Source organism: Artemia sp. Qi Xiang Cuo, chromosome 4 (assembly GCF_049724085.1).
Source record: "Artemia sp. Qi Xiang Cuo chromosome 4, ASM4972408v1, whole genome shotgun sequence".
Classification (NCBI taxonomy): domain Eukaryota; kingdom Metazoa; phylum Arthropoda; class Branchiopoda; order Anostraca; family Artemiidae; genus Artemia; species Artemia sp. Qi Xiang Cuo.
Window position 1 is genome coordinate 2,193,833 of NC_142797.1, and position 25,411 is coordinate 2,219,243.

Below are 25,411 nucleotides of genomic sequence, written 5' to 3' on the forward strand. Positions count from 1 at the left end.
CAGAAACTTGGACTTGCAAAAACCAGCCCAGACATGCAAACAAATAGAATCAGACATGCAAACAGAGAAAGACAGGCACTTTAGATATACAAACCAACAATGACAAATACTTGGACTCACAAACACCAACCCAGACATGCAAACAAATAGAATCAGACACACAAACAGAGAAAGACAGGCACTTTAGATATACAAACCAACAGAGACAGATACTTGGACTTGCAAACACCAACCCAGACATGCAAACAAATAGAATCAGACACACAAACAGAGAAAGACAGTCACTTTAGATATACAAACCAACAAATACAAATAGCTGGACTTGCAAAGACCAACCCAGACATGCAAACAAAGAGAATTAGACATGCAAACAGAGAAAGACAGGCACTTTAGATATACAAACCAACAAAGACAAATACTTGGAATTGCAAACACCAACCCAGACATGCAAAAAAATATAATCAGACACTCAAACAGATAAAGACAGTCACTTTAGATATTCAAACCACCAAATACAAATACTTTGACTTGCAATCATCACCCCAGATATGCAAACAAGTAGAATCAGACATGCAAACAGAGAAAGATAGGCACTTTAGATATACAAACCAACAAAGACAAATACTTGGACTTGCAAACACGAACCCAGACATGCAAACATATAGAATCAGACATGCAAACAGAGAAACATAGGCACTTTAGATATACAAATCAAAAAAGACAAATAATTGGACTTGAAAACCCCAACCCAGGCATGCAAACAATCACAATCAAACACACAAACACAGAAACACATTCACTTTAGATAAACAAAGCAATAAAGACTGATACTTGGACTTGCAAACACCAACCCAGACATGCAAACAAATAGAATCAGACATGCTAACAGAGAAAGATAGGTACTTTAGATATACAAACCAACAAAAACAGATACTTGGACTTGCAAACAACAACCCAGACATGCAAACAAAAAAATGCGGGGGCCCAGGGGCACTTGGGGCGGGGGGGTGATGGTCATTTGGGGGTTTTGGGGCATTTGGGTGGGTTGGGGGCCTTTGAGGGCTCGGGGGCCCTTTGGGGTTGGGGTAGGGAGGCCCTTTGGGGTTGGGGTAGAGGACCTCACAACACTGTTCAAATGGAACTTGTGTATTATAACGACCACAGAGTTTCACCCTCAAATCATCTTCTAAATCATCTTCTAAAATCATCTTCTAAAATACATCAAACGGTTCCGCTTAAATCATCTTCTAAAATGTCTCAGAAGGGTTTGGCCCAAATAATCCCTAAACGTAATTTCTGCGTGTTTCTTTTGTTTTGGCATCCCTAAGCTGTCACATTTGAAATTCCTAAGAAACCCTTTCCCGCGTTAATCTCTTCATCTCTAAGATCAAAACATTCTTCCCACCATTAATATGCATGTGCAAACTTCACCCGGAGACAATTCTCCTGGACGAACACCAACAAATCAATCAACCTTGACATTATCCATCATACATTAATAAACTTCGCCCGGAGACAATTCTCCTGGATGAACACCAACAAATCAATCGACCTTGATAGCATCCATCGGACATTAATAAACTTTGCCCGGAGACAATTCTCCTAGACGAACACCAACAAATCAATCAACCTTGACATCATCCATCAAACATTAATAAACTTCGCCCGGAGACAATTCTCCTGGACGAACACCAATAAATCTATTTCTCAGAAATCCATTTCCCCTAGGGAGTCTATGCCCATATATGGTGTTCGTTCCGGAACTCATGAGGTTAGGTTAGGTCATGCAATCAATTTCTCGGAAATTTAGTTCCCCTAGGGATTCTATGCCCATATATGGAGTCCCGTTCGGAGATATTAGGTTAGGTTAGGTTACGCAATCAATTTCTCGGAAATCCATTTCCCCTAGGGAGTCTATTCCCACATATGGAGCCCCGTTCAGAGATATTAGGTTAGGTTAGGTTGCGCAATCAATTTCTCGGAAATTTAGTTCTCCTTCAATTACGCAATCATTTTCTTGGAAATCCATTTCCCCTAGGGATTCTATGCCCATATATGGTGTTTGTTCCGGAACTCATGAGGTTAGGTTAGGTAACGCAATCATTTTGTCGGAAATCCATTTCACCTAGGGAGTCTATGCCCATATATGGTGTTCGTTCCGGAACTCATGAGGTTAAGTTAGGTTACACAATAAATTTCTTGGAAATTTAGTTCCGCTAGGGAGTCTATGCCCATATATGTAGGTTAGGTTAGGTTACGCAATCAATTTCTCGGAAATCCATTTCTCCTAGGGAGTCTATGCATATACATGGGTGTGGAGTCAGAGTTAGACTAAATTATAGATGGCAGCACGCAGTGTAACCAGGAGATATTAGGTCATCCCTACTCATTAGAAGTTTCAGTTTCCGTTGGAATAAGCCCTCTCTCAATATTATAGGACCACTGGGTCGATAAAATCACCCCTGGGAAAAAACAAATCAACACGCATTCGTGATGTTTCTTATGGTAAAAAATTAAAAATTCTACATTTTTCTATATAGGAGGTTGAAACCTTCATAACAAGGTTCTCTGATATGCTGAATATGATGGTGTGGCTTTCATTAGGATTCTTCGACTTTTACGGGGTGTTTTACCCCTTTTTCGAAAATAAGATAGATTTTCTCAGGCTTGTTGCCTTTGATGGGTAATACTAAATTTAATGAAACTTATCTATTTTGAATCAGCATAATAAACCAATTTTTTATATATCTATTTGTATCAAAATGCCTTTTTTTTAGAGTTTTGGTCACCAAGAACTTCTTGAAGCTTTATGAGCAGTTTCAAAATTAGTACATTTATAGATCTAGGATCAGCAAATAAATAGAAGATTTTGTTGTTGGATATATTATTAAAATTTAGTTTTTAGAGTTTCAGTTTCTATTGAGAAGGGTAATTTTTCCCTTTCAGTTTATTACCACGAGCAACTTGATCCAAGACTCTCTTAAATGTGAGGGAGGCTACTTCATTACCTCGTTATTGACCCCATCCCTCCATAAACCCCGTTTAATAAATTTACCTTTAATATTCCCATAACAAAGCTTTAAGAATAACGAATTCAAAATCAAATTTCAAAATTCTAAATTTATCAAAATTCAAATTTCATTGAAAATAAAGCTTCTGGTAGTTGCCCCCCCCCCCTCCTGAGAAGTTGCCCGGCGCAGCTCATGATGCCCCCAATCTACCGACCTTTTGTTTTGATAAGCGTAGGAATGTAGCCTTTCGTGTAACACATAGTATTTTTCTGCAATACAAGGGGAGCAATCACCCAACAGCTGCATGCTACAGGATCAGCCAAGGAATAATACCGGGAAAGAAGGGACATTCAATATTAATTTAAACCCAGCCTCATTCTTCTTAATTTACTCACCAAGATTTAGACATTTTCGGCAAAAAGCGCAATTTAAGATTCAAGTACACTACCTCCATCCCTCCCTCCCACCTCCCCTATCTCCGCAAAAATTTACTGGTCCTCCTAATGTCTGATCGCTGTACATATTTGAAACATATCTTGATTTAATCAACTTAGTTAAATGAAACTCTAAAATAAATGTCTTTTTTGACCGTCTATTTTATATGAAAAAACTGTTAGGAATAAATACAGAGCGACGTTTATGCCTTTGAAACTTGGAAGCTTGTTATATGAAATTTTTGGTTGTCTTTTATCTATTTGTTATCTTAAAACTTGTTTTTTTTTGCCACCTTTGGGGCGAAGTTGCTGGTTTTGCTACACTATAAGGGAAAATGACTTTCCCGTGATACAATCTCTTTTGTTACTGAAAATGAGCACAAACCTTTAATTTTTATTTCAATGAGTCTCCTCCCGATTTTCTAGGATTATCTGTTCAATACAATCACACTTGGGAAAAAAAATAAATGAACACATATCTTGGGTCATTTTTTGGAAAGGTTACAAAATTTTTTATTTGATCATGGGGGACTGAAACCTCTGCAATAGGCTTCTTCGATACGCTTAACGAGATAGTTTAATTTTCATAAAGCTTACTCACCCTTTTGGGCTGTATTGTCCCTTTTTAAAGATCATCAGAAATCAGGCATATATTCTCAGGCTCTTAACTTTTTCTGGTATCTTTAAACTTAGTTTAAAGATAGTCTTATATATTTGGATTCACCATAGTTCTTCTGATACGCGGATAAAAACTTTTTTTAGAACTTAGGTTACTATCGGCACCAGTCACTCCTCATTTACAGTTCATTACGAATAACTTCTTGATAAACTGAATCAACGTCTTGGGCTGGACATAAAGAAGGCATGCATAAGCTTAATACTGATGTGTATTCAACGAACAAATCTTAGGGATATTTGAAAAAAATTAAAATGGCAAATTTGACTCACCCTATCAGAAACCAATTGTTACCAGCTATGGGCTTACGGTTCTGGAAAAGTCTTGGATAAAACTAGTTTAGGGGTTAATAACAGTTCAATGTTGACAAATAGGATGTAATACGCCATTTAGACGCCCTTGATGTGGTTTTGCCTTGAACTCTTCATGTCAATCATAAAAAAAAAGGAAAAATAATGGGACCGACAGTGTATCTTTTCCCTTAAAAAGGCGTCGATTCTTGAGTTTGACTGGGAACCTTTAGTGATGCTCGGAATAGAACAAGCGAAGCGTGTGCGCATGCACTGGCCTCGAGTGCGTTGGTGTAGCGATGATTTGGTAGCGGTATTAACAGTCTGAGCTTAATGATTGTACATAATTCAAATTACATTTACCAGAAATTTTAACTTGAATCAGTGACAGAAATATGTGATTTTTAAATCAATGAAAGTCCCTTAATAGCAGTCCTGAAAGTTAAACTTTTTTGGAAAGTTGAGTCGCGGATGAAATTCTGATTTTTAGACGTGACTTATCTAACTAGATTTGTGGAAAAATCTCCGCTCTGTCGAGTAAGCAAAGGGATGAAATTAAAAGTGAAATCATAGCCTAGAAATCGAGTTTGCTACAGAAATGTAATTTCCAGGATTTGAATTTCTTTACCGTGCTGTCTTCCCAGAATAAATCAATATAAACTTCTGTACATCTCACCTCTTGCAAAACTTCAGTATAAGGTGCTCTTAAGAATTACTAGAAACATTACTAGGAATACGAAAACTTCTAGGGACTATCACCACTATAAGGAAACCTTTGTTTCTTATTTGCATGTGTCCCAAGAGGCTTAGAATTTACAAAATGGTCGATAAAGCAAGATTATTTTGAAAGATAGTAGACTCCTAACCAAGAACCTTGATTATGGGAGGGGGTTTCATCAGAAAGAAACAGATGAGCTACTTGTAAACTGTCTTTTGACTCAAAAACTGTGTATTTACTGCGAAGGAACACAGGATAACAAATCAAGTAGTAAAAAGACTAGGTTATTTGAATCTCCTTTTCCAACATGCACTGCACTTCTAGTGGCTAAAAGAGTGGTCACGACGAGTGGCAACCGATCTTGGGCCATGCACCACTTAGGCATTTTCTAAAATGCCTCCCTCATAATATTGAAATCTTGCTATTCAACGTGTACGTGTATTCACCAGAAGGAAGCTTAAAAGGCCATTAACTTTTTTTGGTATCTTTTCTGGGGTCGTCTTCGAGGCATATTTCATATTAGTGAAAAATATTGTCAAAATACAACACCTTTTATGCAATGTATAAGATCATTGTCATACTATCATGTATCTTTTTTATCCTTTAAATACATTTGAGTGTGAATGTCCTGGCCATGACGCACCAAAATATCGCTCTGCCCCCCCCCCCACGATTGGAATTACATAGCCTACGATGAAGGCTTTTATATATTGACTTTTATTGTCACTTGTCTTCTTACCGAGGCTGTTGTCCCAGTGGATCAGCAGGTTAATTTACATCATCATCCACTTCTCGCATTTTCATGCAATCTATGCCATACTTGTTTGTTTATAGCAGTATTTTTTCCAAGAGACACGTTAGATTACGAGAGATCCCATAGTTTACAGGATGTGTAAAGCGTTCTTCAACAGCTTCATTGGGGTCTAAAATGTACGTTTGGCATTATGAAGGTGGTCCAAAATCATATTAAGGGGTTTGTGATGGTTGTGCCGCTAAATTGTTTTAATGAGAAATTGTTCCAGCTTCTTAGAAGCCGAAAACATTACGACTATCAATGGTTCGATTATTACTTACGTTGAATGAAGCCAAAGTAAAACTTGATTTCATATTATATATATATATATATATATATATATATATATATATATATATATATATATATATATATATATATATATATATTATTAACCCAAGTTCAAAAAAAAGTTTTTATCCGCGCATCAGAAGAACTATGGTGAATCCAAATAAATAAAACTTCTTAAGTTTAAAGATACCAGAAAAAGTTACGAGCCTGAGAATATTTGCCTGATTTCTGATGATCTTTAAAAAGGGACAATACAGCCCAAAAGGGTGAGTAACCCTTATGAAAAATTAAATTATCTAGTTAAGCGTATCGAAGAAGCCTATTGCAGAGGTTTCAGTCCCCCATGATCAAATAAATTTTTTTGTAACCTTTCCAAAAAATGACCCAAGATATGTGTTCGTTTATTTTTTATTCCCAAGTGTGATTGTATTGAACAGATAATCCTAGAAAATCGGGAGGGGACTCATTGAAATGAAAATTTAAAGGTTTGTGCCCATTTTACGTAACAAAAGAGATTGTATCACGGGAAAGTCATTTTACCTTATAACCAGCAACTTCGCCCCAAAGGTGGCCAAAATAACAAGTTTTAAGATAACAAATAGATAAAAGACAACCAAAAATTTCATATAACAAGCTTCCCAGTTTCAAAGGCATAAACGTCGCTCTGTAGTGTATTTATTCCTAACACTTTTTTCATATAAAATGAACGGTCAAAAATACATTTATTTTAGAGTTTCATTTAACTAAGTTGATTAAATCGAGATATGTTTCAAATATGTACAGCAATCAGACATTAGGAGGGCCAGTAAATTGTTGCGGAGATAAAGGAGGTGGGAGGGAGGGATGGAGGTAGTGCGCTTGAAGCTTAAATTTCGCTTTTTGCTGAAAATTTCTAAATCATGGTGAGTAAATTAAGAAGAATGAGACTGGGTTTAAATTAATATCGAATGTTCCTTCTTTCCCGGTATTATTCCTGGGCTGATCATGTAGCATGCAGCTGTTGGGTGATTGCTCCCCTTGTATTGCAGAAAAATAATATGTTACACGAAAGACTACATTCCTAAGCATATCGAAACAAAAGGTCGGTAGATTGGGGGCATCTTGAGCTGCGCCGGGTAACTTCTGAGGAGGGGGGGGCAACTACCAGAAGCTTTATTTTCAATGAAATTTGAATTTTGATAAATTGATAATTTTGAAATTTGATTTGGAATTTGTTATGGGAATATTAAACGTAGATTTATTACACGGGGTTGATGGAGGGATGGGGTCAGTAAAAAACAAGGAAAAAGGGCAAAAATTAAAAAAATCAAGGGGGAGATTTTTTGTTTACTTGAACTTCACGTCTGATCTTTTTCTGCGCGGAGAAATCGAAAAAAGAAAGCTATGTTGTTTTATCGCTGGACATGGTTCTATTTTCCACTTTAGCGGGGGAGGGGAAAACGGGATCCTCGAGAGTTGTGCGATATGGCTGGTCAAAATGCTACCCCCAAAGTTTTTTGACTCGATGAAATCAAAAAACATGGCAGTGTTTTCACCGTAGGGGAGACTCGAATCACATTTGATTCGTTGCATCTGCAACGAATTACATTTAGTAGATGAGGCGGAGTAGGTCAAATGTCTGTCATGATCGGAGTGAGGCGGCCGTCACGTAATCACGTAATTACCAACCCCAGTCTTTCGGGTTGAGATCTGACGCAGTATTATGCCATCCTACTACCTGATAGAAGACGCTGTAACGATGAAATTTCACAGCCGATGGCTGTTCAGATTTTCAAGAATTACCCTGTACTTAGCTTTGCTGAGGCCCTCTCCTTTCTTAGCCTTGTAGAAACACAGAAAAAGATTTTTACCGGCTTGCTGGACTTCTTCCTTCGTAGAGTGCGGATTAAGGAATATTTCACAGTTATTTCTAAATTCTTCATGGCTTTTTAGAACCAGCTGGACATCCGGCTTTCCTATTCCAAAGAAAAAACGGGACGACGTGTCGCAACCAAGAAGAGCATGTCCAAAAAGAATATAGTGACAGACCTATCCCAGTGATCTTTTGATAAAGTTGATGTGCCAGTATTTACTTGACAGCGCTCTTGAGTTGGTACTGGTTTCGAAGTAGAGATCCCTGGCTTCCGGAGGCAGGTGATGGAGGAGAAGGATCAATAAATCAATGTCGTTTCTGACTTCTGCGGTTACCCTTTCCTTGGCCGCTTAATACTTTTCAATGAAATCAGAACGTCCGCATCTCTCTCTGCATGAAGGACAGTGAGAACAGCTTGGACAAGCTTCTTACCAATAGCTCAAATAATGCTCTGCTTATTGTTGAGATTCTGCAAGAATTCCTCCTTCTTCTTTGTAGTTTCATGCTCAGTGTAAAATTTACGGTTGGACACTGGATGCCTTTCGTTCGTCTAACCTGGGTGACATCTTTGGTAGACGGACCTGAAGTGTAACCATCAAAAACGACGGAAGCATTTGAATACTTGTGTGTCACGATTGAAACGTAACTGTAGCAAATCTGTTCGGAATTATTTCCTGTTTTCCATGGAATATGCTGGAGCAGCCATACGGCATCGATTATGTAGTTTTCCGGCTCTTTTGATAGGACGTTCACAGGTTCTGCCTTTGTTCCAAATAGCTTTGCTAGCTCCGCTTTATCTGGCTGTCGCGGAAGACTTGACGATTCGAAAAGGGTAGTCGGATAGCTTGGGGGTTCGAATTTGTGAGTTTCTTCCATATTCCCTCCGGCTGTAATTGCCGCTGCTGCAAGATGTTGGAACAGAAGACTTGTGTCAATTTGTATGTCTTTACAGTCAGCTTCGGAAATGTTGCCATGATAGGCCATCGTAATCGCTTTGTTTTTACGTTTGAAGAAGTAGCAATCGGTATCAGCGTCGTATATTAACTTCAGAATTTCTTTTCCTATCATATTTGCTGCATCCGCGTTGACATCCCTTGCTGCTGTCATACCTTTAGATATGATGAGCAATTGAGTGCAGTTGTCGTACGGACAGGACTGTACAAAAAATGCTACTAAAGCCTTTACGTCCTTTCTATTTCTTTCAATCCGAGCTGATCTTGCTGAAACTCGCTGGTTAGATGACACGTACTCAACGCCGGTGAGTGACTGCATAAGCTAATTAATTTCAGCTTGCACTGGCATTGACATTGTCCAGATCTACCTTTGTGTCTCACTCATTCCATTTCCTCTCGTGAGTCCCCCGCTGGTTTTAAATGACCTCATCAGTACTTGCTCAACTACTAAGTCGGGAGAGAGCCCATCCCAACATCTATCGTTTCTTCGAAGGACAAACATCCCATCGGCGATTATCTTTATATAGCTTCTGGTTACTTTCTTTCAGCTCTTCCATTTGCTAAAGAAATATTATATAGGGATCATATAGGGATTATAGGGATCATAGGCAGAAAAATAATCGACAAAGCGATTTTGTCTGACCCATGGTGAATTGCTTGCATGAATCCAGTCTATCCAACCCGTTTTATGTCATGTATCCAGCTTGCATACCATAGTAGGTCCATACAATTAATCTTGTCGTCGAAGGTAATGGTCGGGAGGGGTTTTACACCAGACTGTTTTCCTATAGGCTTCTGTTGTAGAAGAAGAAATGCATTTGTCCAATCTGCTGGAGTACTTCAAGGTTTACAACTAATCTTGGGATTATGATTGGAAATTTGGGTAGCCTTTATGTAGTAGCAGCTAGCATACCCATCCTATGGAACGTACCTTTTCCGTCGATAGTGCAAATGTCGTGGTTGACATTGTCGCCAATGAACTGTATGAGAGTTCTAGAAGTCATCCCTGGAAATCCTGTACCATGAGTTACTACGGCAGAACGCTCGAATCGAAGCACTTCAGAATAAGAAGTAGAAAAACCTAGCCTATTCAGCTGGTCGATGAGAAAACGTGAGCCAGACAGGTGTTGTAGCTGGACTCCAAGGTATACTTGTAAAGGAGCAAGCAAAGATCAGGAACAACAAGCCTGCATTATTGGTTGGCCAATTGAACCTACCAATAGGTCCTTGTCTGATCCCACGATTAGCAGAGAAAGAAGGAGCCTCAGAGATTGTGGCAAGAAGTTCACAACTATTTTCCTTTTCTTCTATACTGCTCAGGCTCTGGTAATCAGAGTCTGTCCACTGCACTAATTTAATATAATTCGTAATTAATTTGGCCACTGTCTCCATCATGAACTTCAGCTGATCTTCTTCAGTCGGGTGTGGATTTCTGTACAAATCACGAAGGATCTCATGCGCTGTTTGTCGGAAAGTCACAACACAAATCTGTCGGCCTATGTCAGTTATAACAATGTTGTCATCGTAGGTTTCATTAAGGAGTCGTTTTATATGTTTTGTGGTGTTAGGTGACTGGTCTGGTCCAAGAAAAGGCCTCATCTTTTCTGCAATATCTTTCACTGTAAACTGTTCATCTTCGAGTTCTTCGAAATAATTAACAGCTTCAATGAATGCATCTCAATTTCTACTCTCCTGTGGCCTTCTAGCAGCTTCCACCGGATCAGTTGTACTAGAGTACCGCTTTGGAGTCTCTCTTAGAGTTTCGAAGTTACTCTAAGAGAGATTCCTTAGAGTTTCGAAATTAGATGATACACTGCATCAGCTGCATGCAAATCCAAGCTAATAGAATTCAGCCAGCCGCAGATAGCGTTAGCCCAATCGTCCTTTTATCTTGAATCACAGCACTGAAGAATCGAATTTTTCACTTCAATTATGGTAACTTTTTGGCACTCGTCATTTGTGGCTTTCTTTTGTCTCAGACGGAAGGACTAGCTTCGTATTTCAAAAGATACAGTTTGACTGCACATCGTTTTCGTCTTGACTAGATCTAGTGGATCTGTTTAGAGAAACTTCAGTATCATCGGAATCGTCATTCTTTCTTTTTACGAGACAAGCTACTGACGTCGGACGGTAATAGTCTTTTCTGCACTGACTGTGTACTTTTCCCCCGTCTTCAACCGTTATCTCTTCACCCCGTTGAACTGGCCTTGTTGATCTGAAGAGCTACTTTGTTTGTGATTCTGACACTTTTGCCACCGGTAGAGATGCTGAGACTACACAGCTTGCAGCGTTCATCTTCTTCCTCCGTGAATAGGGTGTCATATGAAAACTGCAACCAAAAATATATTAGGCAAGAAAGAGGAGCTTTTTGCACGAACCACATTGTAGTCACACTTGTGGCTAAACTCAAACCTAAGCCCTGTTTCGGATACGAAAACAATCTACAAAGTGAATCTGTCCATAAGATTTGTGAGTAAGACACCTCTAATCAGCCTCAAGCCAGGAGGGGAAGTTAAGAATTTTGACCAATTAAGTGGCGCTCAGACATAGGACGTAAAGTGAGGAAAAAAGGTACCTTAAGTTGCAGGCAAGGTTTACCGCTCGTTAACACGTAAAAATAGAATTTAGGAACTATACAGCCAACGTCTTCAGTATGACACGTCGCACTTTCCAAGTAAAACAAATTATTTCCTTCTATTTCTGCTCTACCTCACAACATAAAACATTTGAAAACAGCTTGAGCTATAAGGAAAGCTGCCGATTTTCACTAGAGTTTGAATTCATTTTACGATCTTAACGACCACTTTAGATCAATGCGGGAATGTACTTTAAACATTATAACCGGTCGTAAAGTGGACTTAAAGTACTTTGAGTCCTGCGTCTGAGCGCCGTTTTAGAGAAATCTTTGAAGGGAGGGGCTAGCGCAAATTTCAAAAAATAGGTCACTAGTCTGAAGTTGTATTCGTATCCAAGGCACTGGATATTTTTATTTCAGATATTGTAAATTTTTACTTTATATCTCCCCCCTGGCATAGTAATGGTAAGATAATTCATAAGTTTGATGTCCCTGATATAACTGCAAAGTTGGCCGTGCTGCATGTAAGGTTGTCGGAATTAGGAATCCTTTGGTCCGTCTGTTCGGTTAATCTCATTGTAGTGTCTTTTTTATATATAGTGTATTTTATTTGCAGTGTATTTCATTTTATTTTTTTTCCCTTGTGTTACTTTACAAGTGCCATAATTTGTTTTGATGTGGGTTATAAATAAGTTTTTATTATTATTATTATTATCTGTATTGGGTTTAGCCACAAAAGTGACTATAATGTTGCTCGGGTGTTAGTCCATTAGCCATCTCATGGTATAATGCAAATCATCGTCTTAATGACGAAGAATCTCAGTACCATCTACCAAAAGCATTGTATTTTTTCACCTCATGCCGCTAGATTTAGCTGCAAAATTAGGTAAAGGAAAACCCTGTTACTGACTTTGTCTGCGTATTTGGAACTCTCTTCCCACAAACCTTCCCTTTTCTTTCTTTGAACCTTCACTTTCTTCCGGAAGTTCTCGTTGATAATTATAAAAACAAACTTGTCTTACCTTTATGATCAGTAAAATGTGTCCAATGCTTAAGTCAAAGCTTTCACTAGGTGGCAGCATGTGTATGCACTTAGACTTATGGCGCATTCACACATAGCGGAAATCCTAGCAGATTGTGAAACAAAGCCAATTTTCCGACCGGGTTTTTGCTTGAAATTTTTCTGTAGCTTTGGGCTAGAAAAAATTTCAAGTACAAAACCGGTAAGAAAATTGGCTCGGTTTTCACAATCCGCTCGGATTTCCACTATGTGTAAATGCACCATTAGTGAATTTCCAGCAAAAAGGAAAAGAGAAGCACTAGGGAAAATGATATTAAACTCTCGTCAAAACATTGCTAGAGGGTTTTAAAACCGAGTTGATAGACCTTTGTCTCCTCTCCAAGTTCTGTAGAGCCGTTTGAATATCTTTCTTCTTTAGAGAATATCTTGATTTCCCCCTCATTTACCATGTAGCTGGAAAACAGAGGAAAGGCTAATAGCAGAGCAATTAAAGTAACATATTTATTCTTCTCGTACAGGGAAACAACAGAAAACAAGTCTTGCAGAATCCTATACAGGATCTTTATTTCCCCCTCTTTTACCCCTGTAAGTGGGAAAGCGAGGGAACGACTTCTTACACAGCATTAAAAAAACGCATATTTGATCTTTTTGGACCCAAGAGCATCAGGAATACTATTCTCAGCATCAAAAACTACCGGTCATAGATTTTAAAGTTTTCCCCCGGAGTTTCTCCTTTCTCCTCTTTTTTTACCTTGTTCTGCCACAGTGATTGTTGGGAACTTTTAGCATGTTGTACAAATTTTTTCTCTACAAAATGGTTTAAAAATCATTTATATTCTAACTTTGTACCAGATGGTCGATTTTTTCCGTAGATTTACTGGACTAGTATTACTTCTCTCTGACTTTCCTGTTGTCTTAGTTTGATTGGAATCTGCTAAGCTGTCAGGAGTGATCTAGCAGTCCTCGTAGCATTTTTCTTACTTCTTCTTCTCTGATAAAGTAAAATTCAAATCAATTAGTAGTCTTCATTAGAATAAATTTGAAAATGGACATTTTCAGTGAGCGGTTGTTGTAGATAGAATTGCTTATTGCCATCAAGTTTTACACTGGCATCTACACTTTCTACGTTGAAAAGACTTAGAGATGAGGTGACTGAAGGGCGAGATTCTTTATGTGGTAGATAAGCCATCTTAGGAAAAAAAATCCTTTTTTGGATCTTTTTATTTTCTTTGATGCTTTACGCTCCCCGACTGATTTGAGACGGATGAGTGATGAGATCTCTCTCCCTCTTTTTAAACCTTTCCCCCATTGTTTCAATCGCTTGCCGAGGGATCGTGCGCTCGGCCTGAGATTTTGCGATACACTTTCTTGAATATGTTTCTCAGAGCCCCAATCATGTAATGTAGAGGACGCAAAATCCGCTGCAACCTTTACAATATATTTTATAGCCAAGGGTAGCGCAGAGCGAAAAAGCTTAAAGAACGAACTGCCGAGACCGTACCCGGACATTGACGAAAGACCCCTATAATAGTCAATTCCATGCCCCAACTGGCGTTGTCCAAGATTAGCAACAAAGCCATCTATATCAGGACATACAAACTGAGTTCTATTAGCCATTTCACTGAATGGGTCGAAAATGACATGTAATACCAGCCAAACCTTTTTTTATTGCGAGAGGATCACCCAATTTGCTTCTTGATGTTAACTGACAGAGCTCCAATTACGAAGTGTTGATTGGAACGTATTGAAAGTACTTTATATTGTAGTGATGAATATGGTCATTAGAGGTTTTTCGTTCAAGAACACGTAGGAGGGGGACATCGGTGTTACCAACTCTTGATCCCTCGATAAAGGATGCATAAAGAAATATACAACTGTCCGAAGAGAAGGTGGGTGCATAGTCTGCATAGATAACATGGTCATTGCCAGTGAAATTTTCTGTCTTAATAATACGGTTGTTAAAACCAAGAACCTCACTTAAATTCTCATTGAGTCAAATTCTTTCATTCTCAAATGGATTGGTCATATTAATTCTCCTTTGTCCCGTCGAATAATTGAATTTAAAGGCACCATTTTTACGAGCGGAAAATTTTTTGTTGATAGCACGACACAGCTCGTGCATATTATTGTATTCCCTGTTGGGTATGGTAGCAATAGGGTAATCGTTAGAGTACTAAGTTGCCATTGCACCTTCATCACCGAATTCAAAAGGTCGTATTTTATTATTATGTGTACGATCCTCTTTTAGGATATCATATATGTTTTTAAGAATACAATCTACAATAGCCACTTCATATCTTCCCTCAAATTTAATGGCCGGGAAAAGTTTTGTCCAAAAATCGCTAGTCTTATTCAAATTGGCATATAGAGGATCAGAAACATTGGACATGAATGTCACATAAGAACCTTCAGACATTATGAACGTCTTCAGGAGGTATCCACGAATCAAAATCAGAGCTGTATCCTAGCACGCGAACAACCAACTGTCACGTACCCTTGCGTGTACGAGTCTTTAATACCTTTTCAATTTGACCCATTCCACTATTTCAATTTTTTGTGATTCATAATCAAAAGAACCGCCAAGAATCTCTTCAATTTTCATATAACGAACACGATATGTCGTAGGTTTAGTATCTAGGATTTTTGACACTTTAAAAAGTTCAGTAGACCACAAGTAGTTTCCCTTTTTTCTAAAACATTTTTTGTACAATTGGTTCGAACAGAATCACCAACATTAAATTTATTCTTTCCTGCTTTTTCATTAGAATATTGTTTAAGGAAGTGTGTACTCTCACTATAATGAACTTCCTGAAGGCTAGTACTGAACAAGGACCGAATAGGACGTTGATTGTGTATTTGCATGATTTTATCTAAATCATGAATAAATGCAGCTGTATTTTTCAATGTACAATACCTTGAAATTAAAAGTCGAATTGTTTGTATTAAACGTTCTGCCATTACCGCTTTTATAGGACTATGATTATGATATATGAGTATTGACTATGAGTATTGTATTATGTTTCATTAGTACTTTTTAGACATATGGATTAACAAATTCACTTCCACGGTCTGTTTGAATATTTTTCGATGAGGACGTTGGTTGTATATTTGCATGATTCTATCTAAATAACGAATAAATGCAGCTTAATTTCTCAATGTACAATACCCTGAAATTAAAAGTCAAATAGTTCGTATTAAACGTTCTGCCAATGCTGCCTTTATAGGACTATGACTATAATAGAGTATTATATTTCATTAGTACTTTTTGACATGTCGATTAACAAATTCACTTCTACGGTCTGTTTGAATTTTTTTATATGAATTTTGTTCAAAGATGGATTCAAGGGATGTAGCAACTTCATTACCTCTCTTTGACTGCAATGGAACTGCATATGTATACCAAATAAACACACTTATTATGAGTAAAAGATACTTGTACGGTTTATTATGACGTCTTTGAATCACGTCTAGAGTCAAAAGATCTGCTTGTAGTATATGCCGAGGGTAAAAGGCTTTAGTTTTTCGATAGCCACGACCCCTACTTCTATGATTCCGATGAAGAGTAAAACTGGATTCCTTTTGCAAATAATCTTTTGCTAGCTTCTTTTTAATCTCGGTAACCTGTGTAAGTGTAGTGGGGAAACTTAAACTTCTTGTTTCTCCAATGTTTTCATAAGCACCTTTTAAATCTTGATCCATATTGATCGTAACCGTCCGCTAGCCTTGTGTTTACTACCGGGTGAATCAATATGTCTTCGCTTTTGTCTAGTTACCGGTTTCAAATCTCCACTAGATGAGTATTCCAAGAAAGATTTAAAATCATCTTCTACCTTTAATGGACTATGTTCTCTTAGTTTCTTTAGAATTTGCTTATTACCAATAAGACTTTTAGGAAAACTTGATGGCTTTAAAAAATTATATAAATGCTCGTCAAAGGATTTGACTCTTTTGCGATTTGCAATCAGGTCAGAAAAAAAATCAATTAAAATGTATGGCTTGCCCTGGATTAAAACTTCATTCTTTTTCTCATCAATTTGTTCATTTTCAGCGAGATACGTCAAGAGTCTTTTACTTTCTTCACGATAGGATTGAGGCAACAAGTCTACAACACTTGTTAATAAATCTTCCTTTATGGTGTTTCACTGTTTTCAGAAGGTTGATCAATGACATTGACTTTGAGCGGTTTTTCACGATAAGGTTTTTGTTTGTTGACATGACAAAGGGCACTTCGAAGCAAAATTAGTTTTTCATCATTAGCGATTGTTTCATTGTTAAGAAATTTATCAAGATTACCTTCAAAGTGCTCTTTGGGTGACAGAGCAAGTTCAATCGGTGTCAACATATAGGGTTTGGCCATTTCTGAATTATAAGAATTATAAGAGAACTGTTTAGAATTATAAGAGAACTTGAATCGCGAATAACTCTATAGATGATATAGAAGGTACAATTCCAAGCAAGAGTTCACCTACATTTACTCTGATGAAAAAGATTATGAAGAATGATAGTTACAGAAATTTTGTCGTGATGAGACCGAACAGTAAACAATTGTAACATTTTCCACGACCATTCTTCAATAGATTCAGCTAAATCGTCAATAATTAGCCACGAGTTTGGCGCGATACTAGTAGAGACGCCAAGTCTTTGTATAAACTTTATGCTTGGATCAATCCTCTTTATTTTATCATAAGATTCTTGCCATATACTATAGCAATAATAGATATTTTTGGGGTTCTCTAAAAACATTTTGTCACGGTTTTGAATGATTTTTGTTAAAAGTGTCGTTTTGTCAGAAATGGACGGTCCGCAAACAAATGATCTGAAGGGTGTTTTAAATTGACACATACTCTTCCAGTGCCAAAATGAAACTAACCTATCATAACCTCAATCTGTTGAATAAATATTCAAGAGGAAAAAGAATACATGGTTTCTTTAATTCACATAAAAATATATACAACATTTACAACATAAACGTTTTATCATGACCGGAGGACGATCAACGATAACGGTGGTCGGACCGGCACCCGTTGCGGCAAGTGGAGGGTACCCGCGACGGTCGAAAGGTTCCGCGGTGGGTTAGTAATAAGCGCTTAAAAATACAACACAAAATAAACACTTCAAAATTACTGCTTTGCGCAATGACTAGATAAAAAAGGGCAGTGCCGAGCTTGTGACGGAAAAATGACTAGATAAAAAAGGCAGTGTTGAGCTGTTGACGGAAAAGGCCCTCCCTCCCCCCTCCCGCTAAACAATAGAGCTTTCTCTAGACCGAGTTACCTTCTAAAATCTACCCATTCAACTCGATGTTAAGTAAGGTAGTAGCCATGTGATAGTACTTTCACACCGCTCTTGAGTACATAGACTTTGTCCGATATGGTGGAGTTTTTGTATTTTAAAGAGTGAATGGCCTTCACAATCGCTCTTGGAACTAAATTTTGTTGTATACAGTTCCTATAAACACTATTGTTGGAATTTTCTTTTACGTAGTTTGATGGCACCCCTTTGCAGACTTGTTTGGTAGTCTCATTGTGCGTTTCCATACAGTACACCTTCGGACCGGGAAATACACCATGCGATACCAAATCACTTCTTGTTTCTGATTTTAATTTTAACAATGGATTTGGGGCCTGGGTTTTCACCAGCTCCGGATAGCGGGACTCATCCCAGTTCTTGTAGTCCATCCGAGAGCAAATGAACTCTTTATTTTCCAAATTTTCGAATAAATTATTAGTTTTGACTTTTAACAATAAAAAATCGGTATCTCCATAAAAAACGTGTCCCTTACTCGGCCACTGGCGCTTACATACATTGTAATAAAACTCCAACATTAGTTTCTTTTAAATTTCTAAAATGGCACTGCCAGGGGCAATTTTTTATTTAACATTACGTATCTTTTCTTCTTATGTAAAAGGACCATATTGGAGTCTATGATCGTGAATGATGTGAGGTTTGGATCCACAATGATTCGGGAATATTCTTTTTGGTTGGTTACAATGCCACAACGACTCCTGTTTCGCACACTCTCACACATCTTACCAAAGGCCAAATTTAAAATGAGCTTAGAATTTTTTTTCGACCTTTGTTTTTGCTTCAGAGTGTTTGTTGACAAAAGTATCAGCAAACATCTTCATGTAAGGTTTTTGGTCGAATTGGAGGGGTCTATGAATCCTTATGACATTCAAACCTTTGGCAAGCATCCTCCGCAAAAGAACGTGATGTACAACAAAATTCGGTTTCGGCTCTAGGTCGGCAATAAGCTTTTAATTTGAAGGTGTCCAATGCGTGCGTTTATTGTCTAATAATGATAAGTTGTAGGGACTCAGCGAGTCCCTATGCACCGGTCTATTAATGCAAGGGAAAACAAAGTCTTTTACCGAGTCATGAAGTTCCAGAAGAATTTCACAATCAATCTCGAAAAAACATCCTTGTGGTCCATTTTCCTTAACAGTGTGAATATTGGGCAAATCAGGAGGAGAAGGATTGTCAAGCCATTAATAATAATGCACGGCAAATAAAAGTGAGACATTGCGGACGGATAAAGGAAATTCATATCCAAGAAAACGGCATCCGACTTTTCACCGGTGCGTTGTCCAGTCGGGTCAGTTTCAAGGATACGATCCCCGTTAAAAAGATACCCTCCCTTCATAGATCTTTCTACAAACAGGTGCTGATCCACGTTGGCGATCAGACCTATTTTTGCTCCACTGATCTTAATAACTAAATCCATCACCAAATGAGTAGTGGAAAAATAATATCCCAAGTCCAACCCAAATTCTTCATGAATTTTTTCCGTTTTTTTTTTACAGACAAAATCCAACAACGTAAATATATTACTTGTCTGTTGCATTTAATAAGAATCCCACCCATTTTCACATCCTCCTTTTTCCAAAACACTATTTGCAAATTCGTAATTGGCAGTGGTGCATTGACGATAGCGAAGTCAATCATAAAACTCTGCGATGAGCGGTAATTTTTCTCCACCTTCGAGGCAGAGCTGTAGTACTCGTACGGGTATATGCCCTTACACGTTAATAAATTATACATTTCTTCATCTGGAAAGTGCTGTTTAAGAAGGGGGAAACTGTTAAAATCGTCGCTTTTTTGTACTTGAATGAGCTGACTTAGGGATTTAGGGAAGAAACTAAAAGAATCAAGGAAACAGATTTTATTCCAACTCGCATTGCCATTTTCAATTGTTTGCCATTTAAATTCTAAGACTAACAACTTTTCAGATGATTTTGATATGATGTTATATGAATAAGAACCATCTACCCATGCGCTAAATTCAACTTCACCTTTCTGCAATCGTGCCAACGCTGGTAATATGAATTTAAAATCACAGTCGGAATTGTGCATGTAAACCGGTAAAAGTATTGTTGCCTAACATTGAAATTACACAATTTATGAGGGACCCCCGAAAGTTACTTCCCCTTGATGAAATCTCTTTGTTTATAGGATCATGATCGCGGGTTTTTTAATTGCCAACTTGTCCTCTGGTGATAGATTTATTGGATAGTGTGTATGACGCAGCCGTTAATTCGCCTCATTTGCTGTTTTAATGAGAGTAACCATGGCTGTGCCAAAACAATCTTTTCCACCCAACGTCTCACAAAAATCTACCAATTGCATGGTATTACTTGAATCTCCCCGCGGTTGCGCAAAAGAGATCGCAATAGCTTCATGTTTTTTCACATGATTCGAATTTGACGGATACGACACGTCCATTAGAGCAGCCTCAATGTCCAATGATACCTTGTTGCTCTACAACAGTGTGTTCTGAAAGCTTTTGAACCGCAAGATAGCGTAGTAATTTGAAACCGTTTCCACAGACTGGTAACCATGACGCTTGCAGTGTCTCAAATGATTATTTAATTTTAATTCACTGTGAAATCCATATAGACACATTCGGCAGTAATGGCAGGTACCCTTCCCCCTTTTACCTTCACTTAAAATCCTGCTAATATGTGGAATTGGAAAGAAATGTTCAATTGATTCAGGATCTTTGGCAGGCTCGTATAGAAGCCATACCCAGTGTTTCACTGAGTCAACGGACATTGCCCTTACAGAATAAATTACCCCTCTTGTATCACTTAATTCCCCGTCTTCAAATTCTTCGTCAAACTGTAAAATTGTTACCCCATCTCTTAGGTCTTCATTGGCCCTTTCGAAAATATCAATCCCTTTAAGCGTTACTAGATAGTGCCCTCTTAAACAATTAAGATCTACTTTTGGAAAATCAGAACCCTCCTCGCCGCCATTTACCGCCCAATCGTCTAACATTGTCTTACTGACATTATCTCTCTCGGGCTTATGACCGGCGACAAGGACGGAATATTTGAAATACTCCAAGCCTGTTTCAAAACTAGTGTCGTACACCTTTAGTAGCTTTTAAATTACTATTATATTTTTAAAGTTAGGTTTTCCGCTCCCCCTCCCACCCTTTAAAGCACGTTCGCTTTTAAATTTAGGGATATTGAATTCTAATTTTTCTAAATATAATATTGGTAGCCCACTCCCATTCTCATTATACCCCTCCATCCTATTAAAAATTTCACCCACCAAATCTGAAATCACACCCTCAAAATTGTGCAGGTCTGGGTCTAGTGTCTGCATTCTTGTTTAAATATGATGATCGTACAAAACACCAAAATTTGCATAAAAAATAATTTTAAACACCATGGATGCTTTTAAAGAATCCCGCCCTCCCGCTTCTCTTAAATGTTTTTCGAGAAGTGCCCGAATCATGCTGACGTAAAGGTGGGCGGTTTCTATTGCTTTTCAAAACATTTGGACTGGAAAGTTCTTGTTTAAACCAAATTTGCATTGTCGAAACCTTTATTCTTGAAGTATCGTGATAAGAAAAAAGTGTTTTGGTAGATAAAACTTTGAGATTTAATGTTCGTATGAGGAAAACCTAGCCTGCCAGACTGAAGTATTTATTCTTAGGCATTGAAAAAACAATAAACTTTACAGTAAAGAGTAGATCATTCTGAGAGACGGAAACCCCCTCTGTTACCTATAGGAAGCTTTCCAGTAATTCTGGATCAAATTTAATTTGGAAAACAGATTTGTTTGCATTTACAGAGTTTTCGTCTGAACATGAAATATAGGTCTAAAAGTTGTTGTTAGACAGTGCTAGAGATATATTAGCAATTCGACCTCTTTTCTTGAAGTAAGTTGGTAATTAAATATTGAGCCTGAAAATAAATAATATAATATAAATTTGTAGAGACTTGTTAATACAATTTAATTTAAAGAGGCTACTGGATATGCTTCTTAGGCAGAGTCTAAGGAAAATTAATCAAAATTCAAAACTTTTAACTACCCAAATTTGTTAAACTTTGTAGTTTCAGTTATATTGGCTTATCTAGAAAATAGTTACGTCAACAGGCCAAGGAAAAGACTAAAATATAAATTAAGTTTGTTCAGTTTGTAAATTGAACAAAATTGAAAGACAATATGTAAAAAAAAACTTACAATTACCAGCAAGTCTTATATATGTGTATACTGTCTTTAAAAACGAGGAATAATTGTATATATATATATATATATATATTTATATATATATATATATATATATATATATATATATATATATATATATATATATTATTTATATATATATATATATATATATATATATATATATATATATATATATATATATATATATATATATATATATATTATTATTATTATTATTTTATTACCCATTATTAAACATACAAAATGTTGTAAATGGAGTAAAAGAAAAAACAGTAACATCAAAAAACAACAAAATATCTGAAGAAAACTCAACTACATAAAAACAAGATTAAGAACATTCCTACGACAAACAAAAAAGACAAATTTAAGTTATTGCGACATATAATAAAGAGAGGCTTGGTTCAAACGCCTTTGCAAATCGAACACGGCGATTCAGATATATTCGAATTCCTCATCCAAACTGAAAGACGAAGCGGATACTTGCCATAGCTGTAGAAAACAGAACCGAATATTGCGGCGATCAGACGAGGTAAATATTTTCCAAAACGGAGATAGGGTTAGCACATGTGGCAAAACAAAAGCATTATACACCGTTGCAAGTAGAAAACGGTTAAAGTGGCACTTCATTGAAATTAGAATTCCATAAGAACTGCGTGTCTTTACAGCGAACAACGAATCAAGGCAATCGCGGGTTTCTTTAAGATCGTTACAAATTGGAACCCCAAGGTACATAATCTTAGGCGAAGACTTAATCGTATAAATTCCGAAAATAACATCAACTGGTACACTATCTTTAACGCGGCTATTAATTACGAGAACTTCACTCTTCTGGGGATTGAAAGAAAGACCTATGTTACCATACTCCTTACTCAAAACACGGAATTTCTCTTTGATGCCTATAAGTGTTCTACTCGCGTGCAAAATGTCGTCGGCATAATCGATCAGCGAAACATTGAGACCTCTAAAGATACATGTAGACTGAACCGGTTCTTGCGATGAAATAATACTATTATTGAATAGCGATGGTGAAGTAAGTGCTCCTTGGTGAATTCCCTTCTCTACGGGTATAAGACTAGAAGATAGGGTTAAAGCATTAACACAAGGTACATTTACATACGCTTTTAAATTACTATACATATTCCTCAGTGCACGTATAATAGACTTATCCACGCCACGTTTTCAGGCCGACAACAATATCTGAGGGTGCAAACCGGAGTCAAATGCGTGGTTGACATTGTGACCGGCAAAATACAAAGTCTCATTTGAATCATCGGCGTCAATCAACAAATTAGCAATCAAATAATGCGCGTGTTCTCTACTCATTTCCTTCTAGAAACCAAATTGGTTATCCGGCGTGTTATATGTAGTACTAAGCCTATTTACAACAAGCAATTCAAATAACTTGCACAGTATAGGCGCGACAGTTATCGGGCGGTAAGAAGAACACTGCCCCCCGTCTTTTCCCTTTTTTAATACACTAGTAATTATACCCGTGCACAATAGGTCTGGAACAACCCTAGCATTAAAAATCATTTGGTACAGTAGACAAAGGTGCTCGACAAGGTTCAGACTTTCCGCTTGCAGATGCAATCCGCATAGGTTATCTAACCCCCTCGACAACTTCTTCTTCAGTTTCGAGAGTGCTTCACTGACTGACGAATTAGACACAACAAAAACAACTTCCCGTTCACATTCCGCAAGACTCGCATCGAGCTCAATCGAAAATTTATTTTCCAGATCAGCATTAGGTGATGAAAACTCGTGCATAAAATATTTAACCCACTTACTCTCACTGGGCAGAACATCAACTGACTCTTTACGTTTCTTCTTTCTTAGGAATTTCCACTTGCGATCAGGCTCTTGCTTTATATATTTACTATCATATTCAATAATCATAGCACGATATATAGCAAGCGTTTTTTGCGAACCTTCGCTTAATATATAATCGGATGGAGTTCACTATACCATGCCTTGGTCGGTCATTATCTATCCATATTCTTAACTAGAATTTCACGTCCGCACAAGCATTTACAAGATCCGAATTATCGGACCAGTGGGGTATTTTTGAGCCAATCCGAACACGACAAATCGGTACTGCAGCCTTTTACGCACACTGCAGAGCATGAACTATTTTGCTGCGGTATATATTGACCAGTACTTGTTTATCACTTACTGCAACTGAAGAAAATTTATGAAGTAGATTGTAAGGGACGTGAATTCTTGCTAAAATATCGTCACATACCTTCTGGTACAAAGGGGTGTTAATTTTATCCCACATAACTTTCTGCTGTCATTTTGTTCCACTGGGTAGATCAGGGTTGTAGTTCAAAGATGTACTAGGAGGGAAAACATAACTTAATGGTAAGTGGTCAGATGCGCTGATAGACATATCCACATGTGACTGGCAAAGGGGAACTGGTTGATGAGAACACATTATAAAATCAAGAGATGAAGTTGCCCCAGAGTTTGAACATACGTGAAATCGAGATCATTTTCTATTATGTTTAGACCAGCGCATGTAGTCGAGAGTACTTGGGATCTAGGGATTTCCGGATTCAACAAATCAACATTCATATCTCCGGCAACAATATACGACAAATCTTGGGTGCGACAATTTGTAATAGCGTTTGCTAATTTCCGACAAGCACTAACGAACTTGGAATATGATCCTTATTATTTGTAGTCCGTTGGCATATAAACTAAGAAGATTATTGTCCGTTCAACCTTGATAGCAATAAAATTATCGGAAACTTGGAAAACTGTCGCGCGTAAAGACTTTGAAGCAAGGATTGCGATACCACCTGACGGCCGACCACTACCAATCGATTTCGCACCAACAGCAAAAAGATCGATTGAATCACCCATATTTAAAAGTTCAGTCCCTTCATTAATCAGGAAATGTTCCTGGAGACAAACAATGTTATGATTGCGAATTGGGTTTTTGAGGATAGGCAGTTTGTTGATTACACTTCCATTAATGTTCCAAGTAATCAGATTTAATTCGCGATTCATTTCTTAACTGCAAGTAACTTTTGCGCTTCCAGACAGCTGAAACTGTAACAAGGATGCTTGTCCGAACCACAGAGTGCACATTTGATCGGTTTGCTGCAAGGGTTGTCCTTAGTGCTACTGTTGTTATCCCCACATCTAGAACACTTGGCTTCGTTCTTGCAGAATTTGGCCGCTTGACCAAATGCTTGACAATTGAAACATCTCATTGGAAGAAACAGAAATTCAGAGATTGGGATGCGTTCGTAATGAATCACTGGAGGTGTTTTACAGGCATTTTCAAGGTCCAGTTTGGAAGAGAACTG